Source organism: Capricornis sumatraensis, chromosome 10, assembly GCF_032405125.1.
Source record: "Capricornis sumatraensis isolate serow.1 chromosome 10, serow.2, whole genome shotgun sequence".
Classification (NCBI taxonomy): Eukaryota; Metazoa; Chordata; class Mammalia; order Artiodactyla; family Bovidae; genus Capricornis; species Capricornis sumatraensis.
In genome coordinates, this window is record NC_091078.1 from 35,124,861 (window position 1) to 35,150,763 (window position 25,903).

Below are 25,903 nucleotides of genomic sequence, written 5' to 3' on the forward strand. Positions count from 1 at the left end.
CTACAAAGAAAGCTGAGCGCCAAAGAATTCATGCTTCCCGCCTTCAATCCTTCACAGCATCAGGGTCTTTTCAAATGAATCAGCTCCTCACATCAGGTGGCCAAAGTATTGAAGTTTCAGCTTCAACATCAGTCCTTCCAATGAATATTCAGGACTGATATCCTTTAGGATGGACTGGTTGGATATACTTGCAGTCCAAGGGACTCTCAAGAGTCTTCTCCAATACCACAGTTCAAAAGCATCAATTCTTTGGCATTCAGCTTTCTTTATAGTCCAACTCTCACATCCATACATGACCACTGGAAAAACCACAGCCTTGACTAGATGGACCTTTGTTGACAAAGTAATGTCTCTGCTTTTTAATATGCTGTCTAGGTTGCGCATAACTTTCCAGCTGAGCCATGACTGTGTGGATCACAACACACTGTGGAAAATTCTTCAAGAGATGGGAATACCAGACCACCTGACCTGCCTCCTGAGAAATCTGTATGCAGGTCAAGAAACAACAGTTAGAACCAGATATGGAACAAAAGACTGGTTCAAAATTGGGAACTTCATGGCTGTATATTGAAGGCAAAAGAGGAGACCTTTTGTTCCCATCACTTCATGGTAAATAGACAGGGGAAAAAAAATGGAAACAGTGACAGACTTTATTCTCTTTGGCTGCAAAATCACTGCAGACGGTGACTGAAGCCATGAAATTAAAAGAAACTTACTCCTTAGAAAAAAAGCTATGACAAACCTAGAGAACATATTAAAAAGCAGAGACATTACTTTGCCCTGCAAAGGTCCATATAGTCAAAGCAATTGTTTTTCCAGTACTCAAGTATAGGTGTGAAAGTTGGACCATAAAGTCAGCTGAGTGCCAAAGAATTTATGCTTTTGAACTGTGGTGCTGGAGAAGACTCTTAAGAGTCCCTTGGATTGCAAGGAGATCAAAACAGTCAACCCTAAAGGAAACCAACCCTGAATATTCATTGGAAGGACTGATACTGAAATTCCATTACTCTGGCCTCTTCTGCAAAGAGTCCACCCACTGGAAAGACTCTGATGCTTGGAAAGATTCAGGGCAGAAGGAGAAGGGGGCAGAAGAGGATGAGTTGGTTGGATGGCATCATCAGCTCAGTGGCCATGAGTTTGAGCAAAGTCCTGGAAGATAGTGAAGGACAGGGAAGCCTGGCATGCTGCAGTCCATGGAGTTGCAAAGAGTTAGACATGACTGAGTAACTGAACAACAATCAGAAAATATTTCTTTGTTTTTCAAGACAGAAGTTTTTCTCCATGTAGACAAGTCCCAGTAGCCAACGATAAACAGGCTATCATGCATGATCACAGATAATAGTTTCACTAAAAGCCTACTGGATAGAAATGAAGTCTTCTTGTTCTAATCTAGCTAACTAGTAGAATTTTGTAGAAAATCTAAAAGATAATGTGCATGACAACATTTTGAAAGGTATGAGCTATATAATTAAAAATATAAGGCAATATTATTATCATCATAAAGTCAGATGAGTATGTTTCCATGTGTTATTATTCTACCCAGGCTATCCAAATAAAATTTTTTTTCATTTTTCCTTGTGTTGGTCAATGTATTCAATATGGCTAAAATGCAAGTAAAAACATTAGAACATTAAAATCTACCAAAATTGCATTTTACTAAGTATTCTTAGATCATAACATACTCAGTTGTTCCTTAAGCTGCCATTTATTTTACACTTAAAATTAATTATTTCTTAGCTTATCATGACCTTTGCATTATGAAAAAGGAAAGCACTGTTCTGATATCCTTGAAAGGTTAGCCTTGAGATTGGAAAAGAAGTGAGCAGATTCCTTTAGGTGCCCAATGTATAAACAATGTGCCAGACAAGAGGTACTATTAGACAATTAGCTACCTTAAGGCTGAAATTACGGAGAACTTCTCCCAAAGAATTGTTTCTGTTTCTTCATTAATGTTCACAATTCAATAAGAAGAAGCAGAGTTAACACTTGATGACCGCTTCTGTGATAGTATATGAAGCCCTGTGGTCTCATGTATTACCTGATTTATTCCTCACATTCACACAATGAAACGGGCAATATTATGTCCTTTCACTGGGAGGAAACAGCATAAACAGATCAAATAGCTAGCTAAAGATTACATAATTACAAGTAGTAAGTTTGGAACCAGAAGACAGATCTGTCCAGCGCCACATCTGGTATTTTTAATCGCTGTTCCACACTGCCTCAGTACATAAACACAAATGTATAAATGGCGAGAGAGTCCACTTCTTAATTAAAGACTGAAGGAGACCTATCAGATTCTAATACTGGTTCTTCCTAAGTGCCAGAATTTTAGGTGACCTAATTTTTAAGTCAAATAAATTTTAATCATTGGAGTTTGAAATTCAGCCTTCTGTATTTTTCAAAATGTATAACATTCAACTTTATTCTAAAAATAAACATACTGAAACAATAACAAGAAAATGGATTTATATGTATGAACCTAGCAGCTTAAATAATCATTCAAAAGAGTTCAAAGAGTTGGGAGAAATTTTTAAATATTTATTCACAAATAAGATTTAATTCAGACATGTAGATAACTTGATAGGTGCCAAGCTCTGCATGAGGCACTTACTTGTGCAAACACCGTCTTATTATGTGCTTACCAAGAAGACCTCTAGCTATGAAAAAACTGGGGTTCAGAGGATTCTCAGAGGAAACATGATTCCAGCCCCATGCTCCCCAGCTGCCTTCCAAGTATATCAAAGAAAGCATCAGAGGGGGACAAGATGATGTTTAGAAACTAGAAGCTTCAAGTTCCTGGCTCTCCTAGACAGATTCAAGGAGTAGCAGGGGTCCAGGAGTCAAGACTGTGCTTCCACTGCAGGGGCACAGGTCTGATCCCTGATTTGGGGAACCAAGATCTCTTACACGCTGTGGTACAGTAAAAAAAAAAAAGTGGAGGGAGAGTAGCAGTGATGCTCTCTCATCTTTGTCTCCAACAACTGACTGTGAGTCCTGCTCACTCTCCCTAATTCCATATACAAGAAGAATGTGGCCCTGCTTCTGTGTGGGCAGGGGCAGGGTCTACATGAATGGTCGGTATTCATTTCCTTAACTCTCCAACCTCAGCACCTGCCTGCCTAATGCCCTAGACCCCACTGGTAGCCTGCTGTTTCTGCCAAATACTTCCCCTTCTCCAGGATTCGCCACACACACTTGATCTTCCAGACTTCTCCCTTCTGTACAGTAATTTCAGGGACTGGCACACTGGCAGTTTGAGCTCTGTGTCTCATTCATGTGTAACACACAGTGGGTGGGCTTCAAAGGAATTAGGAATCGTTTACTCATTAATGATCTTGACTTTGTGCATGAAAGAACTGTCACTGCCACAAAACCTTTCTTCTCTGGATCTCTATTCCAGGTCCCTCTTAGCCAGCCCTGCTGGTGTCTGGGATAAGAAAGGGAACTCGGCAGATGCCAAGAAACTATAAAGTCATATCTGTACGCTGCTAGCAGTGTCATCAAGGTCAAGAGAAGGAGAAGAAGAAATTAAATGCATTTATGCAAAGAATGTATTTGAGAATGTGGAAGAAAGACATTTCCAAGCAAAATTTCTTTTTGAGTGCTCCAATCTATGGTAAGTACTCAGAGATATTAAAAGGATTCTGCTTGCTCAAAGGTTTGGAGAAAAAAAGAGAAGTTAAAGATGGCATAACAGTTATGAAATAATGTTTGGCTCAAAAGAAAGAAAATCTCTTCATTAGAATTTTTCATTTAACTGCCAGAAATACAGTGAGAGGGGGAAAAAAAGTGGTAAGAGAGATAATAAATACATTCTTCTTGACTTTGATCAAAGTCTTAATGTCTATGATTTTGTTTTAGAGTGCTTTTTTGTGCTTTTTAAAAGTATTTGTCAGCTTTGACATGAGAAGAAAACACACATTTCACTTCTTCAAAGTTCTATGAATTTCTAGAAAAATAAGAACCAAATGCAAATACATAAAAGTAAGAGCCAAATACACTGGCAATTTACAACAGCTTCTTCCCTGTAAAGCAATATTCAATACCTAGCGCTGAAGGAAATGAGGCTACTGATCTGTGAAGGGCAATGAACTCCCTCAGGGTTGATCATTTTAATCAGTTAACATTATCACTGTGACTAGTTACAAGAAGTCATTCAAAAATGTGCAAGATACTTTTCAAAGGCAGAGAAAGGCAATTTTAGGAGAAACTCCAAACAGGTACTGTCTTATGCACAGATTTTCGGATTTGAGACAATACAGAACAATGCCTGCTTCATCTATGTTTGGGTTCTAAATAATACCAAATAATTTCATTACATATAATATCTACACTACTATTATAACTAATGTCTATTAATGACTATTCTTTTCAATTTTTATTTTATACTGAATATAGTTGATTTATAATGTATTAGTTTCAGGAGCACAGCAAAGTGATTATATATATATATATATATATATGTATACATATATATTCTTTCAGATTATTTTCCCATATAGGTTATTATGGAGTATTGAGTAAAGTCTCCTGTGCTCTACAGTAGGTCCTTGTTGGTTAATTATTTTATATAGGAGTGGTATATGTTAATCCCAAACTCCTAATTTATCTACACACACACCCCGGCCACCTTCCCCTGCTGGTAATCCTAAGTTTGTTTTTGGAGTCTGTTTCTCTTTTGCACAGTTAGTCTTCATTTGAAAAGGCACACTAAAGTGGAGCAAAATAAAAAAATCAAGAAAACTGGCTTTTGTAAGTTTTACTTACCTTATTTCATTGCTCTGCTCTAGCTGAGAATAATTGCCCTTGGCCTTCCTCCCTTTCTTGAATTTTAAGATGATTAGCATCTTCCAAGATCTTTGGACTTCCATGTAAAGCACTGTCCAAAGGCTACTTAATTAGCTGAGCAGTTCAATGTGCAGCTTCTGTAACATAAGTGAGTTCACAGAATTTGGAATGACTAACCAGTGTACTAAATGATTCTGTTCAGTCAAGTTTTGCCTCTGCCCTCTGGAGCCACCAGGCCTTAGACAATTCACCCCATTCCTCAAAGTTTAGTCTCTTCAAACTGAATATTCTTCAGAAACTCCTGCCTCATCTGTATCACTGTGGTGTTGGCACAAGGCCATGGAAGAAATTCAAAAGCTATGGCCATGGTTAATCAGGGACTTGCATACACAAAGTCCATTTATTCTCACTTAAGGCATCTGACTCAGAAATGGAGCAGATATTACTCAGCAAATAATAACCACAGGGCAACAACAACAGAAAAATCCTATCACCTATTTCTTCCTCTATAAGAAATTTCCATCAGTCATTTGCTATTTGAAACTGTTAACTGAGAATGTCTCATATAATGCTAACATCTGTCAGCAAGTGTAATTAAATGCTCCCTGTGTCTACCAATAAATCAGATCAGAAGCGGTTAAGATCATCTTTTCATCAGTTAGAGCTGGAGAATACTTGCTTACTGCAGGGTTTGATTGTGCTGCTCCTTTAATCTGGCCTCGGTCAGAACACAAACACGGCAACACAAGCTGCCCTGAAGCAAAAGAAATGTTTTATAGCCAAGAGCTCATTTTTTTGTTAAGACTGGTGAACAGTTTTGTCTGATAAAATCTAAGGCAGTCAAGATTCAATGCTTGCCCTATCAAAATCTCAATGTTATTCTTTGCAGAAAGAGAAAGAAATATCCTAAAATTCATATAGAGACTCAAGAGATTCTGAATAACGAAAAAAATTCTGAAAAAGAACAAAAAAGGAGGAGGCCTTGCATTTCGTGATTTCAAAACATACTACAATACAAAGGGCATCAAGATGGTGTGATACAGGCATAAAGACAGACATACAGATCAATGAAACAGAACAAAGTCTAGAAAAAAAAAAAACCTTTGTGCATATGGTCAAATGATTTTGAAGAAGAGTGTTCACAACAGGAAAAAAAAAAAATAGTCCCTTCAACAACAGTGTTGGAAAAACTGGATATCCACGTGACCACCTGCAAAAGAACAAAGCTGGACCTCTACCTTATACTATATACAGAATTAACTAAAAAATAGCTAAAAAGTAATTCAAATGGATCAATATACAAAACAGACTCACAGACACAGAAAACAATCTTACTGGTTACCAAACAGAAAAGGAGAAAGGGAGGGACAAATTAGCAGTATGGGATTAAGAGATACAAACTACTGTATATGAAAGAGATAAGCAACAAAGGTTCAGTGTAGCACAGGGAACTATATCCAACATCTTATAATAACATAACGGAATATAATTTGCCAAAAATAAAAACTGAATCACTATGTTGTACACCTGAAACTAAGGCAATATTGTGAATCATCTGTGTCCTCAGTTGCTCCTTTGTGTCCAACTCTTTGCCCCACTTTGCAGCCCATCAGGTTCCTCTCTCCATGGGATTTTTCAGGTAAGAATACTGGAGTGGGTTGCCATTTCCTCCTCCGGGGGATATTTCCAACCCAGGAATCGAACCCACATCTCCTGCATCTCCTGCACTGCAGGTGGATTCTTTACCATTGAGTCACCAGGGATGCCCCTATACATCAATAAAAAGTTTTTATGAATACATCAATAAACATGGATGAGACACCTACACCAAAGACCTAAAACTAAAACCCTCCTAGAGGAAAATAAGATGAAAGTTTCATGACACTGAATTTGGCAGTGATTTCTTAAATGAGACATCAAAAGCACAGACAACCAAAGAAAAAAATAAACTGGACTATATCAAATTTTAAAACTTCTGCTCATCAAAGAAAACAATCAATAGAATGGAAAGGCAACCTATATAATGGGATAAAATATCTGTAAATCATATCTCTGTTCAGGAGACAATATCCAGAATATATAAAGAATTTCTACGACCGAACAACATAAAAATTTTCACAATAGGCAGAAGACTTAAATAAACAGTTCTCCAAAGAAGATGAAAAGATGCTCAATACCACAAAACAAATAAAGTCAAAACCAGATGAAGTACCACATCACACCCCTGCAGATGGTCATTAACAAAATAACAAGTGTCAGCAAGGATATATGGAGAAATTAGAACCTTTGTGCACTGTTGGTGGGAATGTGAAGTGGTGCAGCCATTATAGAAAAAAATGTAAGTTCCTCAGAAATTTAAAAATAGAATTACTATACTATCTGGCAATCCCACTTCTAGATATTTACCCAAAAGAATCCAAAGCAGGATCTTGAAGAGATATTTGCACTATGTTTACTGCAGCACTATTCACAATACAAGAGATGGAAGAAACCCAAATATCCACCCAAAGATGGATGAGTAGAGAAAATGTGGTATATACATACAATGGAATAAGATGCAGCCATGAAAAAGTAAATCCTGTCACATGATACAACCTAGGTAAGCCTGGAAAACATTACGCTAAATAAAGTCAGTCACAAAAAAGCAAAATACTCTGTGATTCCATTATATACCGAATGTCAGCAAAATCACAAAAACAGAAAGCTGAAACATGTTAGCCAAGGAGGTGGGAGGAGGTGAAGGAATTAACTTTTAAAAGGCATAGTGTTTCAGTTTTGTAAGATGAAAAAGTCCTGGAGATCTGTTAGGACGATGTGAATATACTGAAAGCTATTGAACTATATATTGAATAATGATGAAGATGGAAATTTTAATGTTATATTTTCATTGTCATAATAAAAAAAAATGGAAAAAAACAAAATGCAAAATAAAAACTTTAAAAAATCTAAGGCAGTTGATATTGAGACTAAAGAATAATACTGCCACACTAGACTCCCCAGAAAAAAAATCACCTAATAACTCATTTTAAATAACATAATGATAAGTGCTAACAATTAGTGAGTATATATACCATGTGCTATGATAGGAGCTTTACATGTATTTTCTGATTTAATAATCCCAATAGTTAGATCAGAATTACTGTCTCCATTTCCTGTAAAGTACTAAGGCTTAGAGAGGTCTCACTCTGACAAAAACCAAGTGACTCCCAGTGTGTACTGCTGAGTGTTCTGTTGTACGTTACATGACCTCCTTACCTTCTCTGAACACTTACCCAAACTAGAGAATAAAATCCTCAAAGGATACCATCTTTTCCAAATCAAAGAGCAATGAACAGCCAAAAGAGCAATGCTGAGCTTTAAAAAACTGAAGCACAGTGTCCCATGTGAATATCTCATTTTCATTAGAGAGAGCTTACAATACCTAACCCAGGTGAGAGTCGCTCACCCTTTTTTTTTTTTAACTTTTTATGTTGGAGTACAATTAACAATGTTATATTAGTTTCAAGTGTACAGCAAAGACGTAGATGCCTTTTTCAAATTCTTTTCCCTTTTGTCTTATTACACAGTATTGCGTACAGTTCTCTGTACTACATAGTAGGTCCTAATCGGTTATCTATTTTAAACATAACAGTGTCTACATGTCAATTTCCAGCTCTCAATCTATCCTTCCCCACAACCCTCCCCTCTGATAACCATAAATTCACTCTCTTAATCTGTGAGTCTGTTTGTTTTGTAAATAAGTTCATTTGTATCATTTTTGACCTAAATTTCTAAGTAAATGGGAGAAAACCATCTTTGGGGAAATATATTTACAGCAGAAGCAAGCTCACTTAGCAACCTTGCACAGACAAATCACAGCAGGCATATGTCATGACATCCCTTTAGTAAGAGCAGCAGTCGATGGGTCCCATCGATGGCAGGTTTCTCACCTCAAATTAGCTGCTTACGGACTGGGGACCATGAGACACAGCCAGTACTGCTGTCTCAGCCACACAGCTTTAGTGATCTTGGCAAAGGGGAGAATTTAAATTCAAGTATGAAAAGAAAAGATTCTTCAGACGTATGCATAACGCGACAGACAGCAAAGAGCTTTAAGATTTTTCAAGAGCAGGACAACTAAAAAGCAAATCGCAACTAAAAATTCAAACACAAGAAATCCCACCCTTCATAGACAGTCTGGAGAAGACCTTGGGTTCTTAAAATAATCCCCCAAATCTCTCTTCCCATGGGAAACTGTGCAATTTTTCATCTGCCTCTTGCCAAGGGAGCAATGTCAAAGTGAAAGCCTCCAGGATGTTCTTATCACTGCATTTCTATTACAACTCTAATCTGAATTCAGAGGGTGGGGCTCTGAAGGACCCACTGATTGACTTTGTGAACTCAGCATGGAGCCAGACTTCAGCAGGCTGCAGGGAGCTCCGGCTCTAGCTTTTGGAGGTGGATGGAAAGCTGAGCTCCCTTCCCCGGGTCCCCCCTCAGAGCTCCTCAAAACCCTGCAGTGGCACAGAGGTGGCCATCAGAGCCGGGCTCTCTGGGGGCCTCGCAGCAGGCTGCGTCCTGCACAACCTATGAGTTTTACAGTCATTTGACAAAGTATGTTTGGCTGCAAACTCATTGCAGGTTTCGACGACACAACCACAGGAAAAATCATTACTTTTAAAAAAAAATAAAGCCTTTCCCCTTTGTTTCCATCAGTAAATCAAGACAATGCAATTTCTGGGAACAGAAACGAAAGAACACAGTGATGCAGGTCTGTTATGCAAGTGGGCCTTACTCTGCTCCTGTTGCCGCATTAGAAGGAATGGCCACAATAGTCATCCAGAATATAGCCTTCAATCTTGGTAAAAAAGCTGAAATCAGACAACTATAAATCAGAGTATCTAACCAAACACTGAACATTGCAGATACCTTACAAGTCAAAAAATCAAAACAGCATCAATATTCAGAGCCTCACACTCCACATGGTTCAGCTAAACTGAAATTGATGCCACTGCAACAGTCTGACAGTGGGATCCAAACTTCCCATCACATAATAAGGATCTCATAGAACCATGTATTTGTTTTTACATATGTAACCAGGTATGCTATAGAAGAGGCAAACATGACTATGCTTGCATTAAAATAGTTCTAAATGTACTAACTGAGTTAACGGGAAGACTTTGCCACAGATAGTAATTATGTCTGGAAACTATATACAGAGAAATGCAATATAGAAAAAAGTGCTTTTCTAATTCACAGTGATCAAGTCCAGCAAGACAAGCGCTCACCTCCAATGAGGATGCAAAATCAAGATGCATGATTCACCCACAAGAGGGCTTTGAATTTCCAGGGGGGGAGCAGCTCCCGGGCTACAAACCCATGAGGTGCTGGAGCTACAGCACGTAGACCTCTGAAACCTAAGAAAACAAGGGCCTGAGACCCAGAAAGAGATTTTTGCCAGGATGATCCTGGCAATGAAACCCTCTGACCAGGCACCACAGGAGCAGGCACTGCTGTTTTCCAAGCTGTACAAACTTCAGGCAAACTGAAGACCGCAGGACACACCTATCAGAAGCTCTGCTGCGTCTGACCGTGGTACAAAGCAGCAGCAAAAAGAAGAGCTGAATGCTGATGTCGTCTTAGCTTTCAGCAGCCTTGTTATCTACAGAAGTCCAATTGTCCCAGGAAGATGAATCTTGACCACTGCCCGTGAACTTCCACTCACGTTATACACTATCATGCACCTTCCCAGCTGGACCCTGAGTTACGGAGGCAAGCAAGTGTGTCTTTGGCATAGCTGGATCCCCAGTATGTATGGTAAGGACTCAGAGGTGTGTTGTTTCTTCTTGGACTGAGAAAGGGCCTGAGAGACCTCTTCTGAATTCAAGGGGTACCAACCTAAGGATGAACCACAGGTGAAGAAGCTGGTGACTGGGGGATCTGCGGAGTAAAGAAGTGCTCTAGGGTACGATAACCAGCTCTGTTTAGATAAACAGAGCATGTCTTGGTCCATTTGAGTTACTATAACAAAGACCCCTAGACTGAGTGGTCTGTAAACAGCAGACATTTACTCCTAGTGGGTCTGCAGGCTGCAAATTCAAAGTCAGGTGACGGGAGAGTTCTGATGAGAACCCTCTTCAGGTCGCAGACTGCTGACTTCTCACTGTGCCCTCACATGGCAGAGAGCAGAGGGAGGTCTAGGGGGCCTCATAAGGGCACTAATCCCATTCATGAGGGCTCCACCCTCATAACCTAATCACCTCCTAACACCATCCCCTTAGGGATAATGTTTCGACACATGAATTTTGAGTAGGAGGCAAACATTCAGCCCATAACAGGGCACAAATCCTAACTAAAGTAAATTTGGAGAAATATGCCAAAATCTAAATATATTATGCTAACTATACCTGTCAAAGAGTGACGGTCAGGACTTCTTTGCATAAAGACTTCTTCAAATGGGAATACAGTAGGTTCTACATACTTCTAATCAAAATTTAAAAATAAAAAAACCATAAAGAAATGTATGAGTCTGGAGAAACAAAAGCAGTGTCAAATGATAAACAATAATAAAGTACAAAAACAAGATTGTGAACATCGAAGTTCATTTACGGACTACCATCAAACACCAATGGCGCTTCAGAGATAGCTGAAGTCAATCATTATCTAATTTATAAACAAAAGCAGATTACATAAGTATTATTTTTGTCACAAACTAACTGTTCTGCAACCATGCCTATAATTTAACAAAAAATAAATTATGTAAGCCTCCAGAAAAAAAAAATGCATCCTTATTGAAATTAATGGTTCCTGGAAAGTTGTTCTTTTCTTGTAAATTGTATTCCATAATTTGAGAAAACTTGCATCATCTAGAGTAGATAAAGCTGAGTTGGCATCTTCCCCTCCCGTAATTGGGAGAAATAAGAGGAGCCTCATGCCCTTCCAAGACTGCAGCAAGATGAATCAGCCATCAGTCACCTGCTCAGCCCAGTCCTGCCTGCTCCTTTGCATCCAATACCCTTCTTCAGAGCCATGGAGTCTTGGAACATAGGCTTTTTCTGGAGATGCAGGTTGCCCGTTGAGACCACGCGCACCGCGCCAGGCAGTCTGCCGCAGTATCCCTGATGCCCCACCACCCCACTCCCAGTACACCCTCTTCAAGGCACTTCCAGAAGGTAAAAGTGACACAGGCTGCTTCCTAAAGCAACAAATTATGTGAAAAGGATTGTCATAACCCTGATCCATTTAACAGCAAGATCGTACAGTGTCTAGAACTTCCTTCCTTAAGTATCTGGGGTTTCAGAGTTCTCATCACTGACTACCCCAGAAAACTGGTATGCAGTATGAAGCTTTATATTCAGTTGTCAAACTCAAAGGGATCAGGGAAAATCTGATTAGTACCAGCCACCCTCTTTCACAGAGAAAAGCCCTCCCCCTTCTCTTCCGCCCCTGCCCCATGTCACTGGTATTTTAGCAAAGGGAATAAAAAATGAGACATAATACTGGATCCAAGTTCAGGAAGAGCACTGGAAGGTCACCAAGTCCATCCCCCTGTCTCTCCATCAGCCCAAATCTCAACTGTAACACTTTACTTTCTTTCTAAGTTAACCCCAATAGTGTCTCCACAACACGTTTCTATGTACATCCCTTGCCTGCACTATCTGGAAATTCTCTTTTCTCCTAATCTGAATATGTCATGTTAATATTTAAATACCTGTCCCTTCATTAGGTACTTGGTGGTTTTCACTCCTACGTCTTTCCTAAAACTGCCATCAAAAGTCACCTATGGCCTCCCAACTGGTAACTCTACAGGTCTGTTTATAGTTCTAAACCTAGCAGACTTCATTCGATTCTGCTGGTTGCTGTCTTAATAAACTGAGTATATATATACGCCCTCCTCTAAATTTTTCTTTCCTGGTTCTATTGCTTTCCCTCTAACTTATCTTTCCCAGACCATGTTCACAGGTTCTCTTCCTCCACCAAACTTTTAAATAGGAATTATCTAGGATTTCATGTACCAAGAGGACAGATAAATGCAAAGTAGATTCTGCATGCAAAGGGTCAAGAAAGTAGGATGGTATATTTTTGAAAAGGAGAAGAATTAGTGGTGATTGTTCAAATCAGTAATTATTGTAACAGTCAACTTGTTATGTGGGGACTGATTCAGAAGCACCAGAGTCAGGACTTTTCCATCAAAGAACAGCCACTTGCCTTCAACAGGATCTGTGTGCAGTAAATTGAACTGCAGTCTGGTTGACCCACTAATGTTTTCACTTATCATACTACAGAGAGCTCTCAGTTTTCATGGTTGTTTCCTCAGATAATAAGCATATTATAAAAGATAACACCAAGGTCATTCATTATAAATTCCTCCATATCAGGTCACTACTTAGCACCCCTTGATGGAGTGTCACTAGATTTAGAATAAAATTTACACTCCTTATGCTGCTCCAGAATGCCTAAGTGTTGGGTCCCTGCCTACTTTTCAAATCTTCCTGGCTGCCTTTGTGGGTCCCTCAAATATACCCATCCGAATCCAACCTCTGGACACAGAAAGGTTAGATAATAACATATGTTCACAGCATGTAATATAATCAAATCACCCAATAATATATATATATATAGTAGATGATACTATTTTTATGAAGTTTAAAACTCTAAAAATATATTGTTTAGGAATATATTTGTGCTTCTTCCAGTAAAAAATAAAGGAAAGCAAGAGAATGAAAAAAAACTAAGGGCAAGATGGCAGCAGTTTCCAGGAGAGGGAGGTGACTCCTGGGAAGGGATCGGGAAGAACAGGGAGCTTTATTTTTGTTTAAGCCACATAACCTCTGCTGGGTGTACCAAACGTGTCATAATTCAAAAGGCAAGTCTGCAGTGCCAGACCACAGATGCCAGCAGCCCAACTACAATGTACTGTGTACCAAATTCCAAGGATAATAAGCCACTGCTCTTTGCTGGCAAGATCATGACTCTAGTCCTTCTGAATGAAAAGTGAAATGAAGTCGCTCAGTCATGTCCGACTCTTAGCAACCCCATGGACTGCACTAACCCTTCTCTTTTTCAAAACTGTATTATCCAGTTTCTTAATGCTTTGCATACAGAATCTACTCTGCATCCGGGCAGCCTATGTATGAGACCTATGCTTACATTCAGTAGCCATCCTGCAGTGGTTATTTTTCTAGAACACTGACGCTGGGGGGCTGGCTGGTTTGGTGGTCCTTTGTACCACACTGTTCCTAGTTGAGGCATACCAGAGCCAAATACATAAACACAAGCCCCGGCAGTCCCCAGCTCTGCCACATTATCTAAACCAAATCACTGACACAGCCTGGCAGTTCTGACATCCCTGGACTGTCTCTTGAGGACTCCCTGGATGGGAAAAAGCCCTCCGGAGCTCCCAGCCTGAATTCAAATCTTGGCTCCCCTGCTCGCCAACAAGTTTGACCTTGTTACTCAAGAACTTAATACAGGAATAATCACTGGACTCTCTCTCTCAAGCTATTGTGAGGACTGGATGAAATAATTCACAAAAGCATCTTGGAGCAAGGGCTGAATCTGCTTACTGTGGGTCAGCAATACTTCTTATTACTATTACTGTTGATGTGGTGGTGGTTTTTATTATTACTATTATTATCATCATTATCGTCATCTGACATGACAGATGATGACGATGATGGTGGTGATCTGATCTGACCAGAAAGACAAAGCAGAAAAAGAAGGGTTGCACTAAAACATCTAGAGTTGGAAAAGTAAGTCCCAGAAGACATAAGTCAAGTTCTGTATTAGAAATGACATAGCAAAGGTCAGTTACCAGAGGACAATCAATAGAGAAACCAAGGTCCAAAAATTAAAAGAAAAAAAGAGTAAAACTCAGGCCACACAAAGGAGTTCAGGGTCTACCACTGAAAGATGAGGGGAACAGACAAGGCCTGAGGCTGGGTGGGCAGTCTGGAATCTTCCACTGTCACTCCAAAAACACACCTGTGCTATTTCCACCTCTCAGCCCCATAAGAGTCTTGCTTTCTAGATCAGGGGGCTGAAATGCAGCATTCACCCATGCCAAGGATGTGGCTCAGTAAGCGGGATCCCCTATCAACAGACTGCCTAGAATCAAATCCCTATCACCTGCAGTGTCCCAGACCTGAAACCTGGTTAGAAAGCTGGAGTCTGGCACTTTGCCCTATCCTCCAGCACACAAAAGGACATTCCCTTCACTCTCTTCTGCTTCTTCTTGGTCTAGCAAGCAGAATTCAGTCCCAGCACAGAGCTCTGTGAGATCATGAGAATCAGGAGACCCCCAGTGAATGGGAAGAGCTGCCCTACCTCTCAGTACCTCCGTCTGTATGTCCAGTCTCAGAGCCCATATCGTGGTCGGGGCAGCTGGTGAGAGTGGGAATTATGGGGGCTCTTGACATCGAGGGGTGGAGCCCTGATCAGATATCTGGGAGCCATGTGGCCTCCACTAAATTATTTATTTCCTCCTTGAGTCAGTTTTCTCAGCTATAGGACAAGAGGAATAATCCTATCACTGAGATGTTAGAACTTAACTGAAATCATATGACAAAGAGTTTTATAAAGTTAGAATCTGTAAGTTCTGATAAATACTGGCTCTTCCTCTCTGCTCCTCCCTCCCCCCCTCTTATGGGGGACCAACTCAAAGGCTTCCGAAGGTTATTCCTGGTCTCCTAAATTTAGAGAATTTCTGAGGTATTACAAGGAGATTCTAATACAAGCTTCTAAATGTATTGCTAAATCTTCAAAGTTGCCTATAAAAAAATACAGTGAGAAAGACTGGGTTAAATACGATGTGATTAACCTCATCATCAGAGAAGAGTTTAAGTGAATCTTTGTCCAATAAGCTTTATATCTCTTAACTACTGGAAATATTTCAAAGGATGAGTGAAAGCGATGTAGAAATCCCAGTACTATTTCTGTTCCTCTGTGACTTGCAATGGGGCAGAGATAACACTTGCTCATCAAGATATTTTTAAAGCAAGAAGAACATGGGCTGCCCTAGAAGATATCATATCACAATACCTACTGTAATTCAGGCAGGATAGTGTTGAAACAGGATAGAGACGCTTAACAGACTAAAGCTCAGAAACATGCCAGTGACAATGTTGGCAATGAGCAAAGACAGTCTACTGGATAAATAGGACACAAATGTACATACACAGTAAAAAATGAGGTATCTACCTGAAACCCCAGAGCACATACCAATAAAAATTGATGCTTATCAAGAACCTAAAAGGTTGAAAGCAAAACTTCAAAGTTTTGAGAAGGAAATTTTTTATAATCTTTTTTAATCTTGGAGGAGAGAAGGATTTCTAAAACGAAATACAAAAAAAAGTTCTAAATATAACGAAAAATGATAGACATATTTTCCTCCTATAAGAATTTAGAGTTCCTGTTCACCACAGTGCTCTAAAGAGAGTGTAGAAAAGACAAGTCATAATTGAAGGAAGACAGATATTCCCAGCATGTCATGGGCAAAGAATTGGCTCTTGAAAATATAAAGAAAATAAGGAAAATGACAACTGAATACACAAAGTATTTCCAGAAGATGAAAGATAAATAGCCAATAATCATATGAAAAGATACTTGAGCACATCAGAAATCAGAGAAATGCTAATTAAGGCTATAGTGAGATTTTACAACCATAATTGGCAAAAATTAATGTCTGATGATATCAAGTATGGCAATGATATTGGACATGTAGAATTCTTACATCTGAGAGTATACATCATAAAACTAGAAAACAAATTGGCTTGGTCATATAATGTACATTTGTGACCCTGGAAAACATTTACCCAATATATAAATATTACATATGTGTAACATTACATATATATATATATATTTCTTTGAAAACTTTGGAAAACAACTTGCCATTATCTTAGGAATATGTCCATACCCTACAATGCAGTAATTTCCCGTCTAGGCATAAATCCTAAAAAATTCTTGCACCTGTACATCAGAAGACATACACAAGATGGTTCATAGGAACTATTATTTTTTAAAAAAGAAAATCCAATCTCCATCAGCAGCAGTTTGTATAAATAAACTGCTATACATATTCATATACTTATAAATGGAATACCATACACTTGTGAAAATAATCTATAGCTATGAGCATCAATGCGGATCAATCAGAAACATAATGTTAACTGAAAATAGCAAGTTTCAATAGATTACATTTATAGCATGAGAAATCATTTTTAAATTTAAAAAAAAGCAAATAACTCATATGTGGCTTTTAAAAACAGGAAAGCAAGTAAACAAGAACAAAATTCAAGACAGGGTTATTGCTTGAGAACTGGTGTAATAGGGAAGAGCAAATCCGACTCCATATCAGACCTGTTTCTTTTACTCTAACCTTTGTATTCTGTTGCTTCTAATACAAATTAAGAATGCTGCTTATAGCCTGAAATATACAGACTAGCCCATTCTCAAGGCTCTGACTTTTAAAGGCATAACATTTTCCCATTTATATGGAGATAAAAAGTCGCAGAACAGAGGATAACATTTGTCTTGTTGGAGGTTTACAGAACATTTTGACCTATGTGGACAGATGCAAGAACAGAGGATTCCCACACCAACAGGTCTGGAACAACCGTATCCCCTCTACTTTTAGTACAAAAGAAGCCTGAATTCTAACTTGGGGAAGATGGCTCTTTGGGACGTTAGTCCATCATTTCTCAGTCTTCTAGCTTTCCAAATAAAGTCACTGATCCTTGCCTTTAGGATCTGTTTCTCAACTTACTGGCCTGTCATGTAGTAAGCAGAATGAACGTGGTCTCACTCAGTAATACTAGGAATTCCAATCAAGAAAATGCTCACAGGGAACTAGTGAAGCTGAAAATGCTTCTTACACAGAGGGGTGTATTCACACACTTTCAGTTTATTCCTAGCTTTTATAATCTACATAACTGCAACATGACTTTAAGTATCTGAATTTTAATAACTTTGAAAAGAATTTTAAGATCAAATTTGCTATGTAGGTTGCATCATATCCTAAAATCACAGAACAATTCTAAAGTAGACAGCTGACTTTATAATGAAGGGCTTTCCTGGGGGCTCAAATGGTAAAGAACCTGCCTGGTCTGCCAGGGTTTGATCCCTGGGTAAGGAAGAACCCTGGAGAAGGGAATGGCTACCCACTCCAGTATTCTTGCCTGGAGAATTCCATGGACAGAGCAGACTAACGGGCTACAGACATGGGGTCACAAAAAGTCAGACATGACTGAGCGACTAATACTTTCATTTTTTTCTTTTTCAACCAATTCAGAAGGATCCAGGCAAGGACAGTGGCAGCAAGAGAGCTTAAAAATACAGTCAGAGCCACAGCCAATTGCCATGCTCTGGGAGATTCAGAAGAAGGTACTATTTTGAAGGACAACCCATCTATTTATTTACAAAAAGATCTAATCATTCTATCTGCAAAAGCACTGATAATCTCAGTAAATATCAATATATCATTTCCTCCCCCATAAGTAAGCATCTGACACATGTACCCTTATTAACTTGTTTCAGGGACACGATTTTCTGGAAATACTGTGTGCTCTTGAACCTTCTAATAAGCTTCCAAACAAAGTTACAGAACATATTCACCATACACACAGCAGCAACATGCAAATGAAGGATCTTCTCTCAACTCTATCAAATCAAGTGTCAGTTTTTTCACTGCCATCCCAAGCAATGCTCAACGCCTGCAGTGTTGACGACTGTTTACTTTTTAAAGAACACATCGTTCACAAGGTACAGACAGTACTGACAGTTTAATCACAAGTTCAGGAAAACAATAATGGTCATGTAGTCCTAACAAAACCCATGATACTAAAACTGGGCTTTTTTAATCAGCAAGATTTCCAAGTCAAAACCAAGGGTTTCCTTATATGAAACAATACTCACTGCCACTAGGTGACAGAACCCCAGAAAATAATCTTTCAATGACTTTATGTGATTTTATAACTATGGATGTTTATATTTGATAGTGCATTTTAAAGTAAAGAAGGAATGATTGTCAATTATAATTAGAGAAAATTATTTGAGAACATTTCACAATGTGGATATGAGTGCTAGAACACTGGCCGTTTGTCCGAGTTAACAGGAAATTATCATAATTTAAAAACTAACTGTCGGGCTTCCCCGGCATCTGCCTGCAATGCGGGAGACCCGGGTTCGATTCCTGGCTCGGGAAGATCCCCTGGAGAAGGAAATGGCAATCCACTCCAGCACTCTTGCCTGGAAAATCCCATGGATGGAAGAGCCTGATAGGCTACAGTCCCTGGGGTCGCAAAGAGTTGGATAGGACTGAGTGACTTCACTTTCACTTTCAACCCATCACATCTACAGTGCGCTTGAGACTGACAATGCCAGTGCTGGGGGGTGGGAAAGCAGAAGGCCTGCTCTGGGTTTTCCAAATTATAGCAGTCAATATAGGAAAGAACCTTATTACAGGTCCTTCTGTCTGTAAATGAGGAATGTAGGATGAACCTGGGACTCAGCGGAGGCTGTGCTGGCTGGGATTGTCTTAGCACACTCTGCTGGCAATCAGAGATAAGTTTAGTTTCAAAGTCATTCAAAATCGTACATAAGATATGCCATAGTAACATACCAAAGGAATCATATCAGTAGTTCAATGATCTCCACTAAAGTAAGTACAACACAACCAATTTTCAAATATATTACAGACACACACATACACATGAACACGTGGGTATGTAAGTATGTAGGTACAGAGAGCCACACACTGAAAGGACGTAAGTCACATATGCAGTTATAGTGAAAGTGAAAGTCACTCAGTCGTGTCCAACTCTTCGCAACCCCATGGAATTCTCCAGGCCAGAATACTGGAGTAGGTAGCCGTTTCCTTCTCCAGGGATCTTCCCAACCCAAGGATTGAATCCAGGTCTCCCGCATTGCAGGAGGATTCTTTACCAGCTGAGCCACAAGGGAAGCCCTGGGGTTATAGATAAGACTCTAAAAGTAATACAAAATGTCATAAAGGCCAAAAAAGAAAATAAATCTCTTAGAAAACTGACATCTATAACAGCAGGTTCCAGAGTAACCATTTTTGCTATTTTAAGATCCACTGTAAGAAAAATAACGAGAATAATTTCTGAAAAATACATAAAAGAACTCAAGAACTAAAGCATATAATTAAAGTGCCCTCAGGGGACACAAACTAGATTGAATGTGACACGTAGAGATTATATAGAACATAATAGAGCTATAAAATGTAATGCAAATGAGACCTAACACTTTTAAATAAACAGAAAAATATGAGCCTTCAGATTAGGAGTATTATAAAATTTGCATACTCAAGTGCTATGCATAAGCTCATGATTCATTTGAAGTTATACATTATTAACAAGACCGAGGCTTTGCAATCATAAGGCTGACTCATGATAAGACAGTTAAAATCTAGAGAAAAATATCTGTTAAGAACTTCTGCAAACAGAAAACTTTATTAACAAAGTGTTTTTCTTTTTTATCCTTCATTGGATATCCACAAACTTACATAACTCAGTGACTTAGTGTTTTTAAAATATGGAGTTGATCACATGGATCATCTTTCCTCACTAGTAACTGAAATCTTTTACAAATAATCCTGAATCCTGATCCTGGGTCATTGTTGGAGTATTTATAACACTAGAGTCCAAAAGAGTTCCATTATGAAAGTATTCCTAAATACTTAGTATGATTTAAATGTATTCCCCACACTCTGCAGACTGCTCTTTGAAAAGGCAATAGGTATATCAGAAAGAAGATGAGATTGGAAATTTTCAGATTCAGTCAAGGGGAAAAAAAGAACTAAATACATAATTGCAACTGACCGTCTTGAGTGCCACCACAGAAGATACTGTAACGCAGGGAGGAAGGGCAACCTCCACTAGGGCAATAGGGTCAGTGAAGGCTGAGGTTAAGGGTAGGGGGCAGCAGGTGGGCAGTGGAAGAGATAAGGTTCTTCAATGGGAAAGATCATCTAGAGAGAGGAGGAGCATCCAAAATCCAACGGAGCCCAGTTTGGGAGGCAGAGACCAAAGATGGTGCCTTAGAGCTGGGCAAGAAACTAGCTCACAAAAGGAAAGTCAGCTGGATGGTACAAGACCATACTGGTTGTCTACAATTTTTTTTAACATTGCCACTAATCTGAGGACAGATTAAAAGTTAAAAATCCTTGAGGAAAACTCTGAGCTGCACTTAGATTTATTATAAATGCACCACTCTCTAAATTCATTTAATGCCTTGTTTAATTAAACTAGAGTGAATGAAGAAAAATGAAATGTTTTTAATTCTTGTAATATCATAATCAAGTACCCTTGGAATTATCTCTTCTAAATTAAATAAAATTAAGTATACTAATCTTTTACCATCAAAGGTCAAACACTCTTTGAATGACTCTGGCCGATTTTTCAATGCCAAAACAGGAAATGGAAAAATCATGCATAAAAACTGCCTTTGCACATTATATAGACATGTATTTACAGTGTGTGGATGAGCCAGCCTATCTACCTGGAAAATTTTAAATGCAGAAAAAGAGACCCATCACTCTCACTACTGCATGACCTAGCTACTCTCTCCTGTAATTCTGAGCTGGTGGTCAGTGGGTCCTCTCAAAGAAGTAACCATCACAATTAGCAGATGCAAACTATTATATATAAAATGGATTAACAACAAGGTCCTGCTGTATAGCACTGAGAACTATATTCAATACCCGATGATAAACTATAATGGAAAAGAATATGAAGAGGGATATATGTGTGTGTGTGTGTGTGTGTGTGTGTGTGTGTGTGTATGAATCATTTTGCTGTATAGCACAAATTAACAACACTTTAAATCAAATATATTCAATAAATCTTTTAAAAAAGAAGTAACTACCACAATATCACTAGTTAACAGTCAGGGAGAACTGGCATGATTTTTACACATATCTCCTGCAACGCTTCCCAAAACCCACTGAGATGGATTCTATTTTGTGACTGTCCTTGTTTTACAAATGAAGAAATTCAGATTTGGACAGATTAAGTAATTTTCCCAAGGCACAGAGCTAATAAACAACCATGCCAGGCCTCCAACCAATTGTCTTCAGCCCCAAAGCCTGACAGAAGTAGTCAGCTGCAAAGCAGGACACACACACGAATTGTTAAGGCGCTTCGTTTTTATTTTCAGAGTTGCATCTAACCCTGTCTGGATGCACTGAGCTGCTTAGCCAAAGGGTCATTAGTTGAATCTATAGCAGCTACAGCAACGCACCTGGTTCCCAATTAATCTTTCCACATCTTTCTTTCCTCACCTGAAAAGCCAGGTCAATAACACCTTAGTAGTAATAATAACAATCTTAACATGTTTCTATGAAGATGAAGTAGTTGATATGATTAACCAGGGGCATACCAGCCGAGCGCTCATATTCTCAGCCTTCTGGCATTTGATATCCCAAGCACGTGAACATAAGCAAACAACCTTACGGAGGATCTAACACCCACCACTCTGTGGATATTATATGGCATATACAAACCACTGTTCCCAAAAGGGGAAAGTCTGGGGTCCTCAAGAACGTCCATGGGCGCCCCAGAGGGTAACAGCACTTCCTCCTCCAACATTCTATGGACAACGACTCCTTAAAGAAAACAGGTAAATAAAACTGGTTTTGCCAGAAGCATCTGAGGGCAAAAGAAAATTTGGTAAATTTCTGAAAATATTTTCTTGCTTTTCACGTATCTTTTTACACCTCCTAATACAAATATTGTATTTTGCCACTGGCTTTATGAGGATGTGGTACTCACTGAGGCACTGGCTTTCCTCTTTAAACTAAATAGGTACTGAAGACAAAAGAACACAGTTTGTAAATTATCATCTCTTCTGTTTCCTCTGCACACTGGTCTATGAAATGCTGCTGCTGCTGCTGCTAAGTCGCTTCAGTCGTGTCCAACTCTGTGCGACCCCATAGATGGCAGCCCACCAGGCTCCCCCGTCCCTGGGATTCTCCAGGCAAGAACACAGGAGTGGGTTGCCATTTCCTTCTCCAGTGCATGAAAGTGAAAAGTGAAAGTGAAGCCGCTCAGTCATTTCTGACTCTTAGCGACCCTACGGACTGCAGCCTACCAGGCTCCTCCACCCATGGGATTTTCCAGGCAAGAGTACTGGAGTGGGGTGCCATTGCCTTCTCCAGGTCTATGAACTAGGTGACATTAATTTTCTGGATCTCACCTCTGACCTCTTAATAATGCCGCTCACAAGTGGTAACTAGTTGGCACATTGCTCCCTTGCTGACAATTAGGTTAAGAATAAAAAGCTAGTCTGAATCCAAACCTGGGAAGCATAAGGAGCTTCACACACCCAAATGAAATTCAAAGTCTAGGGAGAGAACCTACTGATTAAATTCATCTATTATGACCATACATTAAGAACTAGGTTAAAGAGGAATAAGAGCTCCTTAAAGGGGAGAATGAAACAGCGGTTTAGCAGTAGTATAGTGTTAGTCACTCAGTCATGTCTGACTCTCTGTGTCCCCGTGGACTGTAGCCTTCCAGGCTCCTCTGTCCATGGGATTCTCCAGGAAGAATACTGGAGAGGTTTGCCATTCCTTTCTCCAGCAGATCTTCCCAACCCAGGAATTGAACCGGACTCTCCTGCACTGTGGGCTTCCCTGGTAGCTCAGATGGTAAAAAAATCTGCCTGCAATGCAGGAGACCCAATATGATTCCTAGGTTGAGAAGATCCACTGGAGAAGGGATAGGCTACCCACTCCAGTATTCTTGACCCTCCCTGGCGGCTCAACTGGTAGAGAATCTGCCCACAATGTGGGAGACCTGAGTTCGAATCCTGGGTTGCAAACATCCTCTGAAGAAGGGAATGGCTACCCACTCCAGTACTCTGGCCTGGAGAATTCCATGGACTGTATAGTCCATGGGGTCGCAGCCAGACCCAACTGAGCAACTTTCACGCCTGCATTGCAGACAGATTCTTTATCATCTGAGCCACAGGGAAGCCCAAAATAGTGGTTTAATTATGTCCGAATAGCAGTGGCGAGAGCATTTAAGCCAGACTCTGATTAACTTACTACTCTCTTCTCAAAGAGAGCAGTACAAGTTCAAGGGCACAGCCAAGAGAACTTGCTATTTAGCAGACATTGATGTGAACACCGACAGAGTCTGGTTCAGGGAACACGATGGAAACAAAAAAGGAAGGTTTTTCACCTCTTGGGAGCAAAGCAGAGAACTCATGAGTCAAAACACTGATAGTCCAGCTAAGACACTACTTGTGTTTGCACAGAGCTCTGCAGCAGTCAACCTATTTGGGAGGCACAAGCACACTTCTCACTGACAGCACAGAGAGCCTTCTGAAGAAACAAGGTGAGTGCAAAGGAATCTACCGCAGGCTCTTCCTAAACCACTACGCTGAATAATTAGAGAAACTCTGATGAAAGCCAGTTTTGAATAATAACTTCCAGGGGAATCTTTTGCTCTTCCCTAGAGAATAACTGATAATATTTCAATACTAGCCAATGTATCAATATACGATACCTCTGTCAATACCTATGACAATATCAATTCCCATGACTTTCTAAAGCCTAGTAAGAAAATGAGTATATGCAAGTGAGATAATCTAAACCACAGGCATCCTGATCCTGGTATTAACATCACTGCTGTGTTTTCTCTGGAGGCGGGCAGCACAGTACGGGCTTCGTGGGTTGTAAACTGTATGACCCACCGATGTGATTATCGGTTTCACTTTTTTGGCAAGTGCTTCATTCCACATTTCATATGGTAATTAACATTTTAAAGCATTACATTTTAAAACTTTTTTTTTTTAATGGGAAGACCTATTTTCAATGAAAGTCCACCTATTTGACCTCTCTCTCCTCTTCACCATAACCAACACCCTCAAGAAACCTCCCAGAAATCCTAGAACTACTGAGAACACAGATTAAAATTGCTGGTGTGATGCATTTGCACAGTCCTCCTCCACCTACCCCAGGTCCTACACCCACTCATACTCCTACCTCAGTTCCTACTCCTATTTCCACAACTGCCCCGACTCCAGTTTCCACTCCTTTACCTGCTCCTAATCTACTACTTCTAAGCCTAGATATCTACCTCTCCATCTAAACCTGCCCCTACTCCTGATCCTGCACCTCCATCTACTCCCACATCTCTATATAATTACACATGTAATTATACCTGCACTTTGTTGATGCCTCAGACGGTACAGAATCTGCCTGCAATGTAGGAAATGAAGGTTCGACCCCTGGGTTGGGAAGATCCCTGGACAAGGAAATGGCTACCCACGCCAGGACTCGTGCCTAGAGAATTGAGAGGAGCCTGGCAGGCTACAGTTCGTGGGGTCACAAAGAGTCAGACACCATTGAGTGACTAACACTTTCACTTTCACCTAGACCCTTTCTTCCTTCTACAGTTACACCTACTCCTCATCCCGTATCTGGACCTTTATCTATAAGTACGTCTGAGATGAAGCGAAGTGAAGTCGCTCAGTCGTGTCCGACTCTTTGCAACCCCGTGGACTGTAGGCCGCCAGGCTCCCCCGTCCGTGGGATTCTCCAGGCAAGAATACTGGAGTGGGTTGCCATTTCCTTCTCCAGGGGATCTTCCAGACCCGGGGATCAAACCCATGTCTCCTACATTGCAGGCAGACGCTTTAACCTCTGAGCCACCAGGGAAGCCTGCGTCTACACCTACACATATACTCACACCTACTCCTACACGTCGGAGAGGGCAATGGCACCCACTCCAGCACTCTCACCTGGAAAATCCCACGGACGGAGGAGCCTGGAAGGCTGCAGTCCATGGGGTCGCTGAGGGTCAGACACGACTGAGCAACTTCACTTTCACTTTTCACTTTCATGCATTGGAGAAGGAAATGGCAACCCACTCCAGTGTTCTTGCCTGGAGAATCCCAGGGACGGGGGAGCCTAGTGGGCTGCCGTCTATGGGGTCTCAGAGTCGGACACGACTGAAGCTACTTAGCAGCAGCAACTCCTACACGTACGCTTATACCTACAAGTATTCTGTTTTCTAGAATGACTTTTAAGGCAGGTACTACTGTGCTTTGCATCAGCTGTATCTTCATCCAGCTCTACAACACAGCAGTTCAACATGTGACCATA